The sequence below is a fragment of the Trachypithecus francoisi genome, unplaced genomic scaffold (assembly GCF_009764315.1).
Source record: "Trachypithecus francoisi isolate TF-2019V2 unplaced genomic scaffold, Tfra_2.0 Lachesis_group13, whole genome shotgun sequence".
Taxonomy (NCBI): domain Eukaryota; kingdom Metazoa; phylum Chordata; class Mammalia; order Primates; family Cercopithecidae; genus Trachypithecus; species Trachypithecus francoisi.
Window position 1 is genome coordinate 83,287,814 of NW_022681458.1, and position 21,093 is coordinate 83,308,906.

The 21,093-nt window shown below is 39.3% G+C and overlaps 1 protein-coding gene and 1 pseudogene across 24 annotated transcripts in view; both read left to right on the forward strand.

Moving 5' to 3' along the window:
* The window catches only part of BAZ2B (bromodomain adjacent to zinc finger domain 2B), a 343,885-nt gene that overhangs the window by 145,042 nt on the left and 177,750 nt on the right, over positions 1 to 21,093 (forward strand). The window lies entirely within an intron of this gene.
* On the forward strand, positions 16,915 to 19,134 carry LOC117094967 (annotated as a pseudogene).

Consider the following 21,093-nt stretch of genomic DNA (forward strand, 5'->3'; position numbering starts at 1 on the left):
TCAACCCAGAATTTCATATCCCACCAAACTGAGCTTCATAAGCGAAGAAGAAATAAATCTTTTACAGACAAGCAAATGCTGAGAGATTTTGTTACCACCAGGCCTGCCTTACAAGAGCTCCTGAAGGAATAACCAGGACCAGCCACTGCAAAAACATGCCAAATTGTAAAGACCATCAACACTATGAAGAAACTGCACCAACTAATGGGCAAAATAACCAGCTAGCATCATAATGACAGGATCAAGTTCACACATAACAATATTAACCTTAAATGTCAATGGGCTGAATGCCCCCAATTAAAGGACACAGGCCGGCAGATTGGATAAAGAGTCAAGACCCATTGGTGTGCTGTATTCAGGAGATGCATCTCACAGGCAAAGACACACATAGGCTCAAAGTAAAGGGATGGAAGAATATTTACCAAGCAAATGGAAAGCAAAAATTAAAATAAAATAAAATAAAAAGCAGGGGTTGCAATCCTAGTCTCTGATAAAACAGACTTTAAACCAACAAAGATCAAAGGAGACAAAAAAGGACATTACATAATGGTAAAGGGATCAATGCAACAAGAAGAGCTAACTATCCTAAATATATATGCACCCAATACAGGAGCACCCAGATTCTATAGAGTTAAGACTGCCACACAATAATAGTGGATGACTTTAACACCCACTGCCAATATTAGATCAACAAAACGGAAAATTAACAAGGATATTCAGGACTTGAACTCAGCTCTGGACCAAGCAGAACTAATACACAGCTACAGAACTCTCCATCCCAAATAAACAGAATATAGAGCCTTCTAAGCACCATGTCTCACTTATTCTACAGTTGACCACATAATTGGAAGTAAAACACTCCTCAGCAATTGCAAAAGAACAGAAATCATACAGTCTCTCAGACCACAGTGCAATCAAATTAGAACTCAGGATTAAGAAACTCACTCAAAACCACACAACTGCATGGAAACTGACCAACCTGCTCCTGAATGACTACTGGGTAAATAACGAAATGAAGGCAGAAATAAAGATGTTCCTTGAAACCAGTGAGAACAAAGATACAATGTACCAGAATCTCTGGGACACAGCTAAAGCAGTTTTTAGAGGAAAATTTATAGTGCTAAATGCCCACAGAAGAAACTGGGAAAGATCTAAAATCAACACCTTGTCAGAAGACAAGAAATAACTAAAATCAGAATAGAACTGAAAGAGAGAGACAAAAAATGCTTCAAAAAAATCAATGAATCCAGAGCTGATTTTTTTAAAAGATCAACAAAATAGATAGACTCCTAGCCAGACTAATAAAAAATAGAAGAATAGAATAGATGCAATAAAAAAATGATAAAGTGGATATCACCACCGATCCCACAGAAATACAAACTACCATCAGAGAATACATCTCTATGCAAATAAACTAGAAATCTAGAAGAAATGGATAAATTCCTGGACACATGCACCCTCCCAAGACTAAACCAGGAAGAAGTCAAATCCCTGAATAGACCAATAACAAGTTCTGAAACTGAGGTAATAATTAATAGTCTACCAACCAAAGGAAGTCCAGGACCAGACAAATTCACAGCCAAATTCTACCAGAGGTACAGAGAGGAACCGGTACCATTCCTTCTGAAACTATTCTAAACAATAGAAAAAGAGGGAATCCTCCCTAATTCGTTTTATGAGACCAGCATCATCCTCATACCAAAGGCTGGCAGAGACACAACAACAAAAAAGAGAATTTTAGACCAATATCCCTGACGAACATCAATGCAAAAAAAAAAAAAAAAAAAATCCTCAATAAAATACTGGCACACCGAATCCAGCAGCACATCAAAAAGCTTATCCACCACAATCAAGTTGGCTTCATCCCTGGGATGCAAAGCTGGTTCAACATACAGAAATCAATAAACGTAATCCATCACATAAACAGAAACAATGACAAAATCCACATGATTATCTCAATAGATACAGAAAAGGCCTGTGATAAAATTCATCACCCCTTCATACTAAAACCTCTCAATAAACTGGGTATTGATGGAACGTATTTCCAAATAATAAGAGCTATTTATTACAGACCCACAGCCAATATCATACTGAATGGGCTAAAGCTGTAAGCATTCCCTTTGAAAACCAGCACAAGGCCGGCCGGGCGCGGTGGCTCAAGCCTGTAATCCCAGCACTTTGGGAGGCCGAGACGGGCGGATCACGAGGTCAGGAGATCGAGACCATCCTGGCTAACATGGTGAAACCCCGTCTCTACTAAAAAATACAAAAAACTAGCCGGGCGACATGGCGGGCGCCTGTAGTCCCAGCTGCTTGGGAGGCTGAGGCAGGAGAATGGCGTAAACCCAGGAGGCGGAGCTTGCCGTGAGCTGAGACCGGGCCACTGCACTCCAGCCTGGGCGGCAGAGCGAGACTCCGTCTCAAAAAAAAAAAAAAAAAAAAAAAAAAAAAAGAAAACCAGCACAAGACAAGGATGCCCTCTCTCACCACTCCTATTCAACATAGTGTTGGAAGTTCTGGCCAGGGCAATCAGGCAAGAGAAAGAAATAAAGGTATTCAATTAGGAAAAAAGGAAGTCAAATTGTTTCTCTTTTCAGATGACATGATTGTATATATCATCTCAGCCCAAAATCTCCTTAAGCTGATAAGTAACTTCAGCAAAGTCTCAGGATACAAAATCAATGTGCAAAACTCACAAGCATTTTTATATACCAATAGTAGACAGAGAGCCAAATCATGAGTAAACTCCCATTCACAACTGCTACAAAGAGAATAAAATACCTAGGAATACAACTTATCACGGGATGTGAAGGACCTGTTCAAGGAGAACTATAAACCACTACTCAAGGAAATAAGAGAGGACACAAACAAATGGAAAAACATTCCATGCTCATGGCTAGGAAGAATCAGTCATGAAAATGGCTATAATGTCCAAAGTAATTTATAGATTTAATGCTGTCCCCGTCAAGATACCAATGACTTTCTTCACAGAATTAGAAAAAAAAAAAAACTACTTTAAATTTCATATGGAGCCGAAAAAGAGCTCGTATAGCCAATACAATCCCAAGCAAAAAGAACAAATCTGGAGACATCACACTATCTGACTTCAAACTATACTACAAGGCTACAGTAACCAAGACAGTATTGTACTGGTACCACAACAGATATATAGTCCAATGGAACAGAACAGAGGCCTCAGAAATAATGCCACACATCTACAACCATGTGATCTTTGACAAACCTGACAAAAACAAGGAACAGGGGAAGGATTCCCCATTTAATAAATGGTGTTGGGAAAACTGGCTAGCCCTATGCAGAAAACTGAAACTGAATCCCTTCCTTGCACCTTATACAAAAATTAACTCAAGTTGCATGAAAGACTTAAATGTCAGACCTAAAACCATGAAAACCCTAGGAGAAAACCTAGGCAATACCAGTCAGGACATAGGCGTGGGCAAAGACTTCATGATTAAAACACCAAAAGCAATGTCAACAAAAGTCAAAATTGACAAATGAGATCTAATTAAACTAAAGAGCTTCTGCACAGCAAAAGAAACTATCATCAGCATGAACAGGCAACCTACAGAATGGGAGAACTCAGCTTTTGCAATCTAGCCTTCTCACAAAGGGCTAGTATCCAGAATCTACAAGGAACTTAAACAAATGTACAAGAAAAAAAAAAGAAAAAACATCAAAATGTGAGTGAAGGGCGTGAACAGACACTTCTCAAAAGAAGACATTGATGCAGCCAACAAACATATGAAAAAAAACTCATCATCTCTGGTCATTAGACAAATGCAAATCAAAACCACAATGAGATATCATCTCATGCCAGTTAGAATGGCGATCATTAAAAAGTGAGGAAACAACAGATGCTGGAGAGGATGTGGAGAAATAGGAACGCTTTTATTTATGCTGTTGGGAGTGTAAATTAGTTCAACCATTGTGGAAGACAGTGTGACAATTCCTTAAGGATCTGGAACCAGAAATACCATTTGACCCAGCAATCCCATTAGTGGGTGTATACCCAAAGGATTATAAATCATTCTACTATTGTGTCCGGAATTGGTGGGTTCTTGGTCTCACTGACTCAAGAATGAAACCGCGCACCCTTGCAGTGAGTGTTACAGTTCTTAAAGATGGTGTGTCCGGAGTTTGTTCCTTCATATGTTCAGATGTGTCTGGAGCTTCTTCCTTTTGCTGGGTTTGTGGTCTCGCTGTCAGGAGTGAAGCTGCAAACCTTCATGGTGAGTGTTACAGCTCTTAAAGGCAGCACGTCTGGAGTTGTTGGTTCTTCCCTGTGGGTTCGTGGTCTGGTTGGCTTCAGGAGTGAAGCTGCAGACCTTCGTGGTGAGTGTTACAGCTCATAAAGGCAGCGTGGACCCAAAGAGTGAGCAGCAGCAAAATTTATTGCAAAGAGTGAAAGAACAAAGCTTCCACAGTGTGGAAGGGGACCTGAGCAGGTTGTCACTGCTGGCTCGGGCTGCCTGCTTTTATTCCCTTATCTGACCCTACCCACATCCTACTGATTGGTCCATTTTATAGAGAGCTGATTGGTCTATTTTACAGAGAGCTGATTGTTCCATTTTGACAGAGTGCTGAGCTAGACACAGAGTGCTGATTGGTGCGTTTACAATCCTTGAGCAAGACACAGAGTGCTAGAGGGAAAAGTTCTCCAAGTCCCCACTAGGTTAGCTAGATACAGGTACCAATTGGTGTATTTACAAACCCTGAGCTAGACACAGAGTGCTGATTGGTGCGTTTATAATCCCTGAGCTAGACACAGAGTGCTGACTGGTGTATTTACGATCCTCTAGCTAGACATAAAAGTTCTCCAAGTACCCATCCGGCTCAGGAGCCCAGCTGGCTTCACCCACTGGATCCTGCACCAGGGCTGCAGGCAGTGCTGCCCGCAAGTTGCCAGCCGTGCCTGCGCTCCTCAGTCCTTGGGCTGTCAATGGGACCGGGTGCCATCGAGCAGGGTGGCGCCTGTCGGGGAGGCTCAGGCCACGCAGGAGCCCACCACAGCATGGGGGAGCTCTGACATGGCGGGCTGCAGGTCCTGAGCCCTGCCCGGCGGGGAGGCAGCAAAGGCTCCAGGAGAATTCGAGCGCAGCGCCGGTGGACCGCTCTGCTGGGGGACGTGGTGCACCCTCTGCAGCTGCTGGCCCGGGTGCTAAGCCCCTCACTGCTCTGGGCTGCGGTGCTGGCCAGCCGCTCTGTGTGCCCGATCTGCCAAGCCTGTGCCTGCACCCGCCAGAACTCACACTGGCCCGCAAGCCCAGCACGCAGCCCGTTCCCACCCTTGCCTCTCCCTCCACACCTCCCTGCAAGCAGAGGGAGGAGGTTCCAGCCTCAGCCAGCTCAGAGAAGGGCTCCCACGGTGCCGTGGCGGGCTGAAGGGCTCCTCAAGTGCTGCAAGAGTGGATGCTGAGGCTGAGGAGGTGCTGAGAGTGAGGACTGCTAGTACATTGTCACCTCTCACTATAAAGACACATGCATATGTATATTTATTGTGGCACTATTCACAATAGCAAAGACTTGGAACCAACCCAAATGTGCATCAGTGATAGACTGGATAAAGAAAATGTGGAACATATACACTATGGAATACTATGCAGCCATAAAAAAAATGATTTCATGTCCTTTGCAAGAACATGATGAAACTGGAAACCATCATTCTCAGCAAACTAACACAGGAACAGAAAACCAAACACCACATGTTCTCACTCATAAGTGGGAGTTGAACAATGAGAACACATGGACACAGGGAGAGGAACATTACACACTGGGGGCTGTCGAGGGGTGGGGAGGCAAGGAAAGGGAGAGCATTAGGACAAATACCTAATGCATGCAGGGCTTAAAACCTAGATGATGTGTTGATAGGTGCAACAAACCACCATGGCACATGTATACCTATGTGGCAAACCTGCATGCTCAGCACATGTATCCCAGAACTTAAAATTAAAAAAAAAAAAAAAAAAGTATATAGTTATTAGATATCAGACCAGTGTGACAGACTGAATTGGCTTTTTGTTTTTAGAACTCTCATCACTTTGGACTGTTGGTTAATGTTTCAGTCAATTCAACTAAAGATAATAGAAATCACTGAAATTATTTTAAGCAGAAAGAAATTTAATATAAGGAATTAGGTACTTAGAAAGTTATTAAAGAGCTGGCCCCTGGCCCCTATGAATGATTTCAAGCCAGTGGTCATAAACCACTGACAGAGCTCCAGGGCTGTTTCGCACTGCCTGCTGGATCTGAACTTGCCAAAGGGTACTTCATGTGCTACCATTGACTCAACTTAACAGTTTTTAATTCTTCCAAATACATCCCAATGGCAGAATCTAAATTACTTTCAGAACCCTGGCTGCAAGAGAGACTGGTAAATGTAGTTTTTAGCTGCCAGCTCCTGCATCATTGGAAGGCATTCTAAAAATAAGTTGAAACAAATCTTGAATGAACCAATTATCTACCCATTTAAACTCATCTGATTATAGCTCCTCTGCCATATCTCCCCAGCTCTGTATTGTAATAAACTTTTCTGATACATGTATATGAACTTTATTCCCATTTCAACTGCCCATTTCTTTAAAATCTATTTCAGTAGTGCATCTACTAGCTTATGTGTATTTATTACAAATCTCCTTTGAAATCCTGTTCTATGTAAGGATATAAATTAAGCCAAATAGAATAAATGCTCAACTCAAAGTGATATGGCTCTTAACTTTCACAGACAATAGCAAATATCTATTGGTTTTTTATTAAGGATTATAAAGGATTTTTTCAGTACTTCATTTCTTCTGTACTGTATCATTAATTCTTCTTTGTCTACTGGATAATGTTCATCAGTATAAAAGCATGCTCTTAGTATCACCCATCCTAAAAAAAGCAGTATGTACAAAAAAAACCTTCTTTTTAGGGGGAGCCAGGGGGAGACAGAGTCTCGCTCTGTTTGGCTAGAGTGCCGTGGTGTGATCACAGCTCACTGCAGCCTCAACCTCCGAGGCTCAGGCAATCCCCCAACCTCCGCCTCCTTAGTAGCTGGAACTACAGGCAAGCCCAGCTAATTTAATTTTCTTTTCTTTCTTTCTTTTTTTTTTTTTGTAGAGACTCACTCTGTTGCCCAGACTGGTCTCAAACTCCTAGGCTAAAGCGATCGTCTTATTTCAACCTCACAAATTGCTGGGATTACACATGTGAGCCACTGCGCCTGGCCCCCAAACCATTTTTACATCCCAATGCTCTTCTGGCTATTGCCCTATTTTCTGCCAGAACGTTCACAGCCCAACTTCCGAAAGGAGATAGTTACATATGCTTTCTTCTTGTCTTTCACACATGTCCCAACTCACACCAATGTCACCTTTCTATCCTCATCTTACTCAACCTCAGCAGAATTTGACATAGCTGACCACTGTCTTCTTGAAAATCTTTCCTTTTAGCTTCCATTATACTACTCATAGTTTTTCTCCAAATTTTTTTATACAACTCCTTCTTAAGTTTTGTTTCCCCCAGATTCCTGTACTCATAAATGTTGCATTTTCTAAGCCTTGATTCTGAGGCCTGTTATCTCTTGTCTTTTTGTTTAAATACACCTGTAGGAAGACTCTGCCCAGACTTTCTCTCTGAGCTCCTGAACATATACATTTTACGTAGATGTTTCATAGGCATCTCAAACTTAACAGATTTAACATATCCAAAAACCAAACTTTTGGTTTTCTCCCAAAACCTATTTCCTTCACATTCTCTATCATAAAATGATACCACAATTCATCCAGTAGCTTAAGCCATAAATATAGTGATCTCTGGATTTATCTATTTCTCTTTCCCCCTCACATCTAAAGTCGGTTGATTCTACCTTCAAAATAAAGCTTGAGTCTCTACACTTCTTTCTGTCTCCACTACCACTACCCTAGTCTACTCTAAAATTTCTCATCTACATCATTGCAGTTCTTTCTAACTGGCTTCCCCACTTCTATGCTTGCCCTGCTTTTATCTGTTCCTCTCAGAACAGAGTGAAGCTGCATATACATACCCTCCTTTTAGTTTCTTTATTTTGGTGTGATTTATGTACAATATAATTCACCATTTTCAATGTATACTTTAATGAATTTTGAGAAGTGTATATACTCATGTAACCTCCAGGCTGTAGGACAATTTTATTACTCCAGGAAGTTGCTTTGTATCTTTTGGAAGTTAAATTCCTCCCTCCATCCCTGCCCTGGCAATTACTGAGACAGTTCCCTTCTATTCGTTCTTTGCTGAGAGTTTTTTATTATGAATTGGTATTAAATATTGTCACATGCATTTTCTGCACTTACTGAAATGATCATACGGCTTTTCCCTTTTAACTTGCTATTTTGGCAAATTACGTTGATTAATTTTTTATAGTTAAGCCAATCTTGCATTTCAAGGATTAATCCCACTTGGTAATGATGGGTTATCCCTTCAAAATACTGTTGGTCATGCTTGAAGCAAGTCTAGAAATAAAGCACTGTTGAATTTGATTTGCTAAAATTTTCTTAAGGAATTTTGCACCTGTGTTTATGAGGGTTATTGGTCTATAGTTTTCTTGCAGTTAATTTGTTGGAAATGAGTGGGTAGGATTCCTGCCTCTCTTGTGTTTTTCAAAGAATATAGAATTGATATTATTTTTTCTCTAAATGTTTGGTAGAATTCACTGGTGAAACATCTGGGCCTGGAGAGCTTTGGTTGTTTGTTTAAGTTGTTGTTGTTGTTGTAAGATACTAAATCATGAGTTCGCCTTTTAAAATGTAGGTATAGGCTGGGCGTGGTGGCTAACGCCTGTAATCCCAGCACTCTGGGAGGCTGAGGCAGGCAGATCACTTGAGGTCAGGAGTTCAAAACCAGCCTGGTCAACATGATGAAACCCTGTCTCTACTAAAAAATGTATTAAAAAATTAGCCAGGCATGGTGGCGGGCACCTGTAATCCCAGCTACTCGAGAAGCTGAGGCGGGGAATCGCCTGAACCTGGGAGGTGGAGGTTGCATTGAGCCAAGATTGTGTCACTGCACTCCAGCCTGGGCAACAGAGAGAGACTCGGTCTCAAAAATAAATAAATAAATGAATGAATGAATGAATGAATGAATGAATGAATAAAATAAGTAAGAAATGTAGGTATAGAACAATTCAGGATATCTTTTTCTCCTTGAATGAGCTTTGGTTGGTGTCTTTCAAGGAATTTGTTCATTTCATCTACATCATTAAATGTATGGACGCAAAATTGTTCCAGATATTACCTCATTCTTTTTATGTTTGTATAATTGGTAGAGATGTTTTTTCCTTCATCGTTGATATGCATAACTTATGTCTTTTTTAGTGACTAGAGGTTTTTCAATTTTACCGATTTTTTTTAAGAACAAGCTTTTGGCTTCGTTGAGTTTTCTCAATTTTCTGTTTTTTTCTCTCATTAATTATTTCCTTGTGTCTTCCTATGAGTATTATTTTCTCTTCTTTTTCCCTCCTCTTTTTTTTTTAAGACAGAGTCTCGAACTATCGCCTGGGCTGAGTGCAATGGCGCGATCTCAGCTCACTGCAACCTCTGCCTCCCGGGTTCAAGTGATTCTCCTGCCTCAGCCTCCCAAGTAGATGCAATTACAGGCACCCACCGCCACCACACCCAGCTACTTTTTTAAATTTTTAGTAGAGATGGGGGTTTCACTATGTTGGCCATGCTGGTCTTGAACTCCTGACCTTGTGAACCACCCGCCTTGGCCTCCCAAAGTGTTGGGATTACAGGCGTGAGCCACAGCACCAGGCCTTTTCCTGTTTTCTAGAGGGAAGCTTAAATTGTTTCTTTAGCACCTTTGTCCTTTTCTTATATATGTATTTAATGCTATGAATTTCCCTTGTAATTACTGCTGTAGCTGCAGCACATAAGTTTTATGTGTCATTTTCTTACCATTCCAGTAAAAGTATTTTCTAGTTTCCTGTGTTAATTCTTCTTTGGCTGATGGAGAGTTTAGAAGTCATTAACATTTAGTCTTTAAAATCAATATCCATTTTAGTTTTACTGTGGTTAGAAAATGTACTGATCATATTTGTGCTATGATTCTTTTGACTTCCTACTTCTGCTTTTTCGTACTAGACTCCTCTGGGTCTCCTCTGTACCTGTGAAAATTCTTGATTGGCAAATTATTTAGGCAGAGATGGGTCTCCTTTTCTCTGTGTTTCTTTTTTGGGTTTTGTTTTTGCTGTTGGTGGTGGTGGATTTTTTTTTTTTTTTCTTCTAAGATTACCCCCTAATCTCCAGTTGCTCTGCCAGCTTGGGGCTCAGTGCTGTGACACTTCATACTTCCTACTGCCTGAGATAATCATGATGAGGGAGTGCACTTAATAAATAAATACATCAAACCCAACAGATCTTCTGTATATAGCTCTGCTTTTCAAGAGTAGATTTATCTTCGTTCTCTGCCAGCTAGTTTTTGCTGACCCTGAAGTCCTTTTTCATTCATCCACAGTATACTTGCAGCTAGGCATTTGGATATTAATTAAATTGAATTTGGGTCTCATACTTTCTGTGGTTTGCTCACTACCAAGATTTCCCCTTTACATCTCAAGATGCTGCCTTAGTTCTGAATTCTGACCTCTTACACCTTTAGTTGATAAGCCTGCTGTTTTTTATATTTGACCATCATCTGTACTTACAACTATGTGGTTTAGGCAGCATTATCAGACCAGAAAGCTACAAAGTCATACTTTTTACTTCTTGTTAACCATTTTTCCAGACTAAACTCTCCTCTGCCTTCCTTCTGCTTTTGGATGCTTTCCAGTATCTTCAGGGGTTTTTTTTTAGCCCAATTTTAGTAATTATCCCCTGTGGAGGATTCATATGACCACCTCACTCCTCCACCATTACCAGCAGTTGTCTCCGACCCCAAAATAAATCACTTACTTTAAAAACATTTTTTACCTAAGACACTATAGATGTGTGGCATGTGATCCAACCTAGCCAATCCAAATATCATCTTTCCTAGACAAGAATGATTGGTTAAGGAATGGACACAACATAAGTCAATTAATCAAAGCAAAGAGATTCCATTCTGGGATTTTTCTTGGTGCTGGGGGAGGAAAAATACCTCCCCTTGCACTGGCACCTGCAGCTTCCTGCTCCAGAAACCTGGGAGGAAAGGCCCATCTGAGGAGGTAGAACCAGAAGAGGAGAAATTAGGTCTTGGTAAAACGTTCAGTCTAGCTTCTTCATCTATAAAATGAGCCTTTCCCAAAAGCTTTTGAGTTATGTGAGTCATTAGATTAACTTTTTCACCTAGCCATATCGAGCTGGATGTTTTGTACTTACAACTTAATTTTTACATAAGGCTCTACACTCTCCATGACCTAATCTTGCCTGCCTTCTCAAATTTATTTGGTACTGTTCTCATTCTGAACCCTTATCTTTCAGCCTCCCTGACCTTTTACTTCTTCAGATACAAAACATTATTTCCCAACTCAGAATTTCAAATATGCTCTCCCTCTGTCTGGAAGATCTTCATAAAGCTGATTCTTCCTCATGCTTTGTCTCAGGTTAGATGTCCTGAGATATTATAATAATTAATTTGATGTGTCCACTTGACTAGCTCATGGGTGCTCAGGTTAAACATTGTTTCTGGGTGTGTCTGTAAGGGTGTTTAGCAGCTGAATCAGTGGAGTGAGTAGAGCACATTGTCCTCCCCAGTGCAGTGTGGGCATCATCTAACCCATTGAGGACCTGCAGAGATGAAAAAAAAAATGGAGGAAGAGGGGAGTAGTTCTATTTGCCTGACTGATTGATCTAGGACATCAGTCTTCTCCCATGGCTGGGACTTACACCATCAGCCCTTTGGTTCTCAGAATTATACCACCAGCTTTCCTGGGTCAGCCTCCATAATCTCAATTCCTTATCATCATATGTAATAAATTAGTGTATCCTGTTGGTTCTGTTTTCTAAAGAATCTTGACTAATACAGATCTTAATTAGACCTCTAATTATAGTGTCTAGGTAATTGCTGCACCTATAATTTCTTCCATAGCACTCTTCACAATTTATAATTAGACATTTAGTGTTGTTTTACTTATTTGTCAATTCTTTTACATTTAAAGAGCAAGGACTTTATCCGTTTTACCAATATGTATCCAGTCAGTGCCTGGCACAAAATGTATAATAATAAGAAACAATTATTGAAGAAAGGAAGGGAAGGAGAGATGAATTTACAGGACTAAGACTTAAAACTTAAGCGATAATTAACTCTGATTAATAAGTTTTCTGAGCTGTGCTGTGCATTGCTCTGGTAATATCAAGTAACTATGCAGATTTTAGTTAAGGGTGGGCATCATAAGCTACGGGATAAGGAATTTAAAAGATCAGTTTAGATTACTGAAGAGGCAATGTATGAAAAACAAACCTGAGGCCGGGCGCAGTGGCTCAGCCTGTAATCCCAGCACTTTGGGAGTCCGACATGGGCAGATCATGAGGTCAGGAGATCGAGACCGTCCTGGCTAACATCGTGAAACTCCATCTCTACTAAAAATACAAAAAATTAGCCGGGCGTGGTGACAAGTGCCTGTAGTCCCAGCTACTCGGGAGGCTGAGGCAGGAGAATGGCGTGAACCCAGGACGCAGAGCTTGCAGTGAGCCGAGATTGCATCATTACACTCCAGCCTGGGCGACAAAGCGAGACTCCATCTCAAAAAAAAAAAAATCTGAAAGTCAAAAGTTATGGCTTAACTAGAACTTAAGAGACAGCCAAGACTTAAGTTTATACTTAGTAGGAATCATCAGGGAATGAGACAGGCCTGTCCTTGGTGGTTTGTGGATAAAGCCAAAGTTTCTTTGAATATTTATGTTATACTCTGAACTATTACAACATGATTTTCTTTTTTAGTTGATGTGTTAATGTTGTAGGCATCTATAAATCCTAAATAAAGGCTCTTGGATTTTCTTTTTTCTTTCTTTCTTTTTTTTTTTTTTTTTTTAGTGAGACAGGGTCTCACTCTGTTGTCTAGGCTGGAGTGCAGTGGTGTGATCTCAGCTCACTGCAACCTCCGCCTCCTGGGTTCAAGTGATTCTCTCACCTCAGCCTCCCAAGTAGCTGGGTGCGTGCCACCATGCCTGAATAATTTTTGTATTTTTGGTAGAGACAGGGTTTCACCATGTTGGCCAGATTGGTCTTGAACTCCTGACATCAAATGATCCGCCCACCTCGGCCTCCCAAAATACTGGGATTACAGGCGTAAGCCATCGCGCCTGTTCAGGCTGTTGAATTTTCAACTGTCTAGCCTTTTTTTGCAGTGGGGTTTATTTAATGAAAGGTTTGATCACAAGTATTTTGGGACTATTATTTCACTTCACTTTTTAGTAGAACTTTGTAGTTTTAATTTGGGATTTTAGTAGTAGGTTACTTGAGAAAGGTAATGTGTTCAAGTGAATTAAGTTCTCTTAAAAAAAAAAGCAAATGTTATAGGTTAAATTGTATCCTCTCCCTCAAAAGACATAGGTTAGAGTCCTAATCCCTTAGTACTTCAGAATGTGACCTTACTTGGTTATAGATACCTTACAGAGTTAATGAAGTTAAAATGAAATCATTAGGTTGGGCCCTAATCCAATACATATCCAGTATTTTTATCAAAGGAGAAATGTAGACACAGAGACATGCACAGCAAGAAGCACATGTGAAGACACAGGAAGAATACCCAAGGTTATAAGAAACTAGGAGAGAATCATGGAACCCATCTTTCCTGGTGCCTTCAGAAGGAACATGGCCTTGTTGACACCTTGATTTCAGACTTCTAACCTCCAGCACCATGAGACAATACATTTCTGTTGTTCTAAGTCACACAGTTGTGGTACTTTGTTATGGCAGCTCTAGCAAATTAATACACCCAGTCTGTAGTTTCAAAGCTGATTGTAATAATTTATGTTCATTATGGGAAAACTAAGACTTTCTTATTTATTGAAACATAAGATGAACAAGATTTAGAATAAGGTAATTAAAGTAAAACAAGAATTATATTATTTTTAGTTTTTTCTGTTTCCTTACTAGAAGTACAGCTATATTTGAATACAGAAATGTATATAAAATATTCCATATTTTTAGCGTTTTAATCTATGAACTCTAATTTTTTTCATTAGATCCAACAAAAATTATCACAAAAGAGGAACTGTCCTTATCTTTTAAGAATAGTCATTTGCCTGAGTATTGATGCATCATTTCTTGAACAAAGCTTGTTCGGCATGTTTGATGTTATTAAATGGCAGCTTTTGTTCCCAAAGTTACCACGGCTCCCGGTGACTTGTTTTCTAATAAAAATGCTGTTTTAAGAGAAAATGGTAATTTTACAGTGGCAAATCCTAGCAGATACCAGCTTAACCAAGTGATCAAAGTTAATGTCACCAGCACTACATAGCAACATTATGGGCCCTAGATATATTGCTCTGAGAAGGGCACATTGACCATCTTTTCTAATAATGCATCACCTCTTCTAATCATGAGAACGCATCAGACAAACTCAACCAGAGGGACATCTTACAAAATACCTCTGACCAGTACACTTCAGTGTATTATAGTCATACCAAACAAGACTGAGGAAATATCACAGACTACAAAATTAGGGAAACACAACACCTAAGTGTAATATGAGATGCTGGATTGGATCTTGGGACAGAGAAGTAACATTGGTGGAAAAACTGATTAAATCTGAATAAATTCTTTATTTTAATTAGTTAATCAAGGTTAATTTCTTAGTTTGGAAAGTTGTTCTTTAGTCATGTAAGATGTTAACATGAGGAGAAGTAAGGTTGGACAGAGAGTATATAGGAACTCTGTGTACTATTTTTGCAACTCTTGTGAGTCAAAATAATCTCAAAATAACTGCTTAAAAATAAAAATAGGCTGGGCGCAGTGGCTCACACCTGTAATCCCCGCACTTTGGGAGGCCAAGGTGGGCAGATCACGAGGTCAGGAGTTTGAGACCGGACTGGCCAACATGGTGAAACCCCATCTCTACTAAAAATACAAAAATTAGCTAGGCGTGGTGGTGGGCGCCTGTAATCCCAGCTCCTTGGGAGGCTGAGGCAGGAGAATTGTTTGAAAATGGGAGGTGGAGGTTGCAGTGAGCCGAGATCGCACCATTGCACTCCAGCCTAGGCAACAGGGCGAGACTCTGTCTCAAAAATAAAAATAAAACCCAATCTGAATAGACGTTTCTCAAAAGACATACAAATGGCCAGCAGATACATGAAAAAATGCTCAACATCACTAATCGTTAGGGAGATGCAAATTAAAATCACAATGAGATATCATCTCACACCTGTCAGATTGGCTTTTATCAAATAGACAAAAGACAAGTATTGGCAAGGATGTGGAGAAAAGGGAACCCTTGTACACTGTTAATGGGGATGTAAATTAGTACAGCCTTTATAGAAAATGTATGGCGGTTCCTCAAAAAACTAAAAATAGAATTACTGTATGATCCAGCCATCCTGTTTGTGGGATTTACCCAAAGGACTTGAAAACAGTTTGTCAAAGAGATGTCTGCACGTCCACGTTCATTGCAGAACCATTAACAATAGACACATTAAGGAATCAACCCAAGTGTTCATCAACAGATGAGTGTATTTTTTAAAAATCTGGTATGTACACAATGGAATACTATTTGGCCTTGAAAAAGAAAGAAATAGGCCGGGCGCGGTGGCTCAAGCCTGTAATCCCAGCACTTTGGGAGGCCGAGACGGGCGGATCACGAGGTCAGGAGATCGAGACCATCCCGGCTAACACGGTGAAACCCCGTCTCTACTAAAAATACAAAAAAAACTAGCCGGGCGAGGTGGCCGGCGCCTGTAGTCCCAGCTACTCGGGAGGCTGAGGCAGGAGAATGGCGTAAACCCGGGAGGCGGAGCTTGCAGTGAGCTGAGATCTGGCCACTGCACTCCAGTCCGGGCGACAGAGCGAGACTCTGCCTCAAAAAAAAAAAAAAAAAAAAAAAAAAAAAAGAAAAAGAAAGAAATTTTCTTATTTGCAACATCGTGGATGAAATCAGAGAACATTATGCTAAGTGAAATAAGATAAATCAGGCACAGAAACACAAAATACTGCATGTCTCACATGTGGAATCTAAAACCACTGAACTCATCGAAGCAGAGAGTAGAATGGTGGTCACAAAGGCTGAGGGATGGCGGGGCGCAGTGGTTCACACCTGTGATCCTAGCACCTTGGGAGGCCGAAGCGGGCAGATCACAAGGTCAGGAGATCCAGACCATCCTGGCCAACATGGTGAAATCCTGTCTCCACTAAAAATACAAAAATTAGCTGGGCATGGTGGTGTGTGCCTTTAGTCCCAGCTACTCAGGAGGCTGAGGCAGGAGAATCGCTTGAACCTGGGAGGCAGAGGTTGCAGTGAGCTGAGATCACGCCACAGCACTTTGGCCTGGCAACAGAGCAAGACTCCGTCTCAAAAAAGAAAGAAAAACAAAGACTGAGGGATGGGAGGAATGGGAAGATGATGATTAAAGGGTACAAAATCTCAGACAGGAGAAATTTTCTTTTCTTTTTTTTGAGTTCTATTGCATAGTGTGGTGAATATTCAAAATAGCTAAGAGAGTAAATTTCAAGTGTTCACACCACAAAAAGTTAAGTATTTGAGGTGATGGCTGTGTTAATTACCTTGATTAAATTATTCTACATTGTATTCAGAGGTTATAGTATCACTTTTGTACCCTATAAATTTATGTCATTATAAATTTTCAATTTATAATTAAGAAAAAACACTTAGGGCCAGATTAGCATCAGAAGTGATTTTTTAAATATTTACGAAATACAATACATATACCACATGTTATGTAACTCCACACACCACCAGTGTTGTTTGGGGGACAAATATGTTCATATTTCTGTACTGAAATGTATGACATTTCATGTAGTGTAAGATAAATAAAAGCTATTTATATCTTTAAAAAAAAAAGACCTTGCTTCCATTCCATGCATCTTTTTAAGTGTTAAAATATAAATGTTGAGAACAGCGCAAGATGGCCAACTTCGTTGATTGTGTGTTGGATGAGGAGAAGGTACGCATAGCTGCTAAATTCATCACTCATGCACCCCCAGGGGAATTTAATGAAGTATTCAGTGATGTTCGGCTACTATGTAATAATGACAACCTCCTCAGGGAAAGGGCAGAACATGCATTTGCTCATTACAACGTGAATCAGTTTGCACCTGTGAAGATAGAAAGATATGAAGATCAGGTCTTAATTACAGAGCACGGTGACCTGGGCAATAGCAGAGTTTTACATCTGCTTTCCTTTAAATTTGATCACTTACTCACTTACAGAAAGAAGCAAGTGACCCCCAGCCAGAACAAGTAGATGGAGATCTGAAGTCTTGGAGATAATCCTGTGACAGTGCTTTAAGAGCTTATGTGAAAGACCATTATTCCAATGGCTTCTGTACTGTTTATGCTAAAACTACCTATGGGCAACAGACTATTATTGCGTGTATTGAAAGCCACCAGAGTCAGCCTAAAAACTTAGGGAATGGTCGTTGGATATCAGAGTGGAAGTTTACCATCACACTACCTACAGGCCAGGTTGTTGGAGTGCTTAAGATTCAGGTTCACTATTATGAAGATGGCAATGTGCAGTTGGTTAGTCATAAAGATGTACATGATTCACTAACTGTTTCGAATGACACACAAACTGCCAAGGAGTTTATTAAAATCATAGAGAATGCAGAAAATGAGCGTCAGACAACAATTAGTGATAACTATCAAACAATGTCAGATACCACATTCAAGGTCTTGCGCCAGCAGCTTCCAGTTACCCGCACCAAAATCGACTGGAACAAGATACTCAGCTACAACATTGGCAAAGAAATGCAGAATGCCTAAAGGCTGAATGTAGGGTTCTTCAGTATGTGGAAAGACAAGGATTCAACATGTGGGCATATGATAAATAAATGATTTATAAACAAGAGTGCTATTTTGCTAGCGCTTTCAAAGTTAACCAGTTTTCTAGCCTCATGGAATACTGTTGAACCTATAAGCATTGTCTTGATTCTTTTGTGTTCTCTGCCTTGCAATTTTCTGTTATTGCTATATCCAAGTGTAAGTCTTTTTTTTTTTTATGTTAATTCTGGCACATTTTATGTTGGAGAGAGAGATCTATCCTAGAGACATTTTACTGTTGAAAAAAGTTTCCTAGCCATGAAGCCCTGCTGCTGATTTAGACAAGGTATTATGATCATTACTTTCTACCCCATCCTTCCAAGCACTTCTGATACTTCAGTGGTTTTCACTGATCCACCAGCACCTAAAGAGGCTATACTACAATCTACAGCTAAATGGAAGACACATTCATCCTTCTGCCTCTGACTGCTTTGATCATCATTTATTGCATCTCAGAACTGTAATTTTCGAAAGTTTGGATTGGGACTTTTCAGGTCCTTTTTGGAGGGCAAAGGAAGTGTCAGCTTCTCTGGGGAACTTGTTTTTAAATCCAAAGACTTGAACCACATTCCCTGCACATGAACATGTTTGCTTTTATCCCTTCTCTCATTGTCTCCTTCCCATCTTAGTGCCATTGTAGTTATAGACATCTGTATTTTTAGAAGAGTTTTACCCATTTATTTTTTTAAACAGTCAAGAACTACTGAAATACTGTGGATATAGAGTATAAAACTTGAAAAATGCAGATGTTGAGGGAATAATAGGTATCTTGTGCTTTAGTACTTTATGGCAGGATTGCACTATAAGCAAATGAATTAAACAGCTATGTAAATCATAAACAAAAACTAAAAATGAACCAAAATGAAAAGGATAAATTCCAGGCAGTATCTTTCTACTGTAACCTGTTATTTAAGGAAATGCTGGTGATTTCTTCTAAATAGGATGTAAAACTTACTTCAAATTACTCTTCCTCAGTCCTGCCTTTCAAGAACTCAAGTGTAACTGTGATAAAATAACCTGTTCCAGGTATATTGGCAGGTATGTGTGTAATCTCAGAATATACAGATGACATAGATATAATGTAACAACTGGTAATGGTGGATTCATTTACATTGTTTATCGTTCTATGACCCGGACTTAAGGGAAGGTCAGTTTTTAAAAGAAACAAGTAGTGTCTTCCTACCTATCTCCAGATACAGGTTAAAAAAAAAAAAAAGTGTTCATGCTTTAGTTTTATTTTTGCTCAGTAATATAGTCAAGCAACAGTTTGTTTCCAAGTGACCCATTGAGCTGCGAATGCATTTTTGTTTATTTCAAATAAAATATATTTGTATTATTTGTCATTCATACTATCCATCCATACCACACTATCTTCTGTATCAGGTAGTCTAATAGAAATATACCTGTTTTGTTCTAAAAAAAAATAAAGGTTAACTAGCTCAAAACATTTTGAGAATTCAAGAGTGAAATGAGAATTACTTGGAGAGAAATGTTTTGTCACCAGTAACTGTAGACTTCTTTCTCTTCTTCTTTTTTTTTTTTTTTTTTTTTTTGTTGAGACGAAGTCTCGCTCTGTCGCCCAGGCTGGAGTGCAGTGGCCGGATCTCAGCTCACTGCAAGCTCCGCCTCCCGGGTTTATGCCATTCTCCTGCCTCAGCCTCCCGAGTAGCTGGGACTACAGGCACCCGCCACCTCGCCCGGCTAGTTTTTTGTATTTTTAGTAGAGACGGGGTTTCACCGTGTTAGCCAGGATGGTCTCGATCTCCTGACTTCGTGATCCGCCCGTCTCGGCCTCCCAAAGTGCTGGGATTACAGGCTTGAGCCACCGCGCCCGGCCTTCTTTCTGTTCTTTAATCAAAATTCAGGTTTACAAAATTTGGACATTTTGAGTTCAGAAATATTTAAATATTAATATACTGAAGAATTTTAATGTGTGAGCCAGTAATTTGAATATTGCTTTGATTTACAGTAATTTTGATGATGTTCATTTTGGTATTACACTCAGTTATTACTGATATTAACTAAAGTCCTCATAACAACTGTATTTGAATATACTACCATTTTTAATGAATAGCCATACTTTGCAAGATGTACATTAGAGCCTGATTTTGTAACGTCGTAAATTTATGCTTACCATTTTAAGGAACTAGAGACAAAATTTGAAGACAAGATATAACAATTTTGTGTAGCATTGAAAGATTAAAAGACATTTTTAGCACACAAAAAAACATAAAGTTATGTCATAGTAAGCAATTTTCTTGACTTTTAAAAAGATTGAGTGCTTTAACATACTTAGTTCTTACAATTATTTTGTTTTATTTACTTTCTGGACTTTTCCTTACTGATGGGAGATTTTGTTCACTGGTAGTTTAGATTCAAAGCATTAGTTCAGTACAATTTCAGGTAGAAAACCTTAATTAATTATTCATTAATACTAATAAAGACATTTGTAGTTACCATGCCTTGTTACTGCCACACACCAGCATTTGTGTACTGATTTTAATCACTTTTATATGTAGTGATTTGATTTGGCTAGTAGAATTTGAAAAGCTTTGCTGAAAATTATTCAGCTCATTATAATCTGAGAACATAGGTATTGCAGATGTATATTAATTTTTATTATGTAAAATGTATACAGTTACCTCTCTTAAAATAGGAACTAAAATAATATTTACATTCATAATATTGAAACTATGTTTGAATGTTAATATCTGCCAAAAAATTGTGATCTTCTAAAAATATTGTTTTATGATATCATTCATCAGCTTGCAAATGTTTTCTCTGAGCAGAACTCAAATGTCTTCTCTCAGCAGAACTCAAAAGTTTTCATCAAGACAGGTTTTATTTGTGAGCAATAAATCTGTTGATATTAAGTACATTAGTATGAGAAACATTTGCTTTTCTAAAAGTGGAACATTGTAATATCCAGATAATTTTGTTTTGTACTCATAAGGTTAATAGAGCCTATTTGACTTGAGTTGTATTTTGTTTTGCGAAATAAAGTATCTTTCTTCTTTTTTATTAATACTGAATATGCTTTGTTTTAAATGTAATTATAGGATTGACTGAGCCATCATCAGTCTATGATCAGAATTTTCCTTGTGAACAGTAGTTTGAAATGTTAAGATGGTTGAAGACTAAGGTTATTTTCC